The following is a 1515-nucleotide window of genomic DNA, read 5'->3' as shown; positions in this document are numbered from 1 at the left end:
CCCTCCAGTGGATGTCTGCTTGTGACCTGGGACCCGACGGGCGCCTCCTCCGCGAGTAGAGACAGAACGCCTACGATGGCGCCGACTACATCAACCTGAACGAGGACCTGACCTCCTGGACTGCAGCCAACGAGGCAGCTCAGATCACGAAGCGCAAGTGAGAGGCGGCGGGTGAGGCAGATAGTGAGAGGAGCTACCTGGAGGGAACCTGCATGAAGGAGCTCCGCACTCACCTGGACAAAGGAAAGGAGACCCTTTAGGGAGCAGGTTCCAGGGGCCCTGGGGCCGCCCCCAATCTCGGGGCTGGGGCTGCTACAAGGAGACAGGACAGGGGGTCAGTGTCAGACACCCCTCCTTGGGTAAGGGAGGGGGTCCCCTGGATATCCAGGTCAGGTACCAGAGGGACCCCCCCTGCTCTCAGGGACAGTTAGGGGTGCAGGCTTTCCTGGGGTGCAGGGAGACCCCCTTGAAATAACCCGCCAGCGGTTTACATGGGCCCTGCAGGGGTTCTGGGACCCACGGGGACCTTCTCTCTCAGCCTTGTGCGCTGCCCACACCCACTGTGTCTGAGGCCTGAGCCCAGCTTTTCTGAGTCACGTGGCCTCCACCCAGGTCAGGACCACAAATCCCTTTTCTCCCCTCAGAGACCTGCCTCCTGCCCTGAGCTGTGTCAATATCATTCTAGAACTTTCTAAAGACTAGGAGGTCCTTCCAGGTGACTCTGTCCAGGCTGGTGTGTGGGCTGTGTGCTCCCGCCCCCACCCCAGGTGTCTGTTCACTCTCAAGATGGTCACATGAGCGCTGCTGGAGTGTCCCATGGCGGATGCAAAGTTACTGCATTTTCTCCCCTCCACTCAGACCCTCCAAAGGCACACGTGACCCACCACTCCGTCTCTGACCGTGAGGTCACCCTGAGGTGCTGGGCGCTGGGCTTCTACCCTGCGGACATCAGCCTGACCTGGCAGCATGACGGGGAGGACCAGACCCAGGACATGGAGCTGGTGGAGACCAGGCCTGCGGGGGACGGCACCTTCCAGAAGTGGGCAGCCGTGGGGGTGCGCCCTGGAGAGGAGCAGAGATACACGTGCCATGTGCAGCACGAGGGGCTGCCTGAGCCCCTGACCCTGAGATGGGGTGAGGAGGGGCCATGGGCACACAGCCTCTTCTCAGGGCCCTGGGGGACCTATTGGAGTCAGGCCTGAGGCCTGGGGTCAGGGCCTTCACCCTCCATTCCCTTCTCCTCCCAGAGCCGCCTCCTCAGACCTTCATCTTCATCATCATGGGCATCGCTGAAGGCCTGGTTCTGCTGGGAGCTGTGGCTGGAGCTGTGATGTGGGGGAGGAGGCGCTCAGGTGGGCAAGGGTGGGGTCTGAGTGTGCACTGTAGGTAGTGACAGCGCCCAGGGCTCTGATGTGCCTCTCTCGGCTTCTAAAGGTGAGACCCTGGCGTGGGAAAGGGTGGGCAGAGGGGAGGACTGCGTGGTGGGGAGTCTATGGGACACTGTGAGCATGAAGT

The 1515-nt window shown here is 62.0% G+C and overlaps 1 pseudogene; it reads left to right on the top strand.

Annotated features, from left to right (window-relative positions):
• The first annotated feature begins 8 nt into the window (after window positions 1-8).
• Window positions 9-1502, top strand: LOC102772548 (annotated as a pseudogene).
• The last annotated feature ends 13 nt before the right edge of the window (window positions 1503-1515 follow it).

The sequence above is a fragment of the Myotis davidii genome, unplaced genomic scaffold (genome assembly GCF_000327345.1).
Source record: "Myotis davidii unplaced genomic scaffold, ASM32734v1 Scaffold9749, whole genome shotgun sequence".
In the NCBI taxonomy this organism is placed as follows: Eukaryota; Metazoa; Chordata; class Mammalia; order Chiroptera; family Vespertilionidae; genus Myotis; species Myotis davidii.
This window is presented reverse-complemented; position numbering and strand designations above follow the sequence as displayed.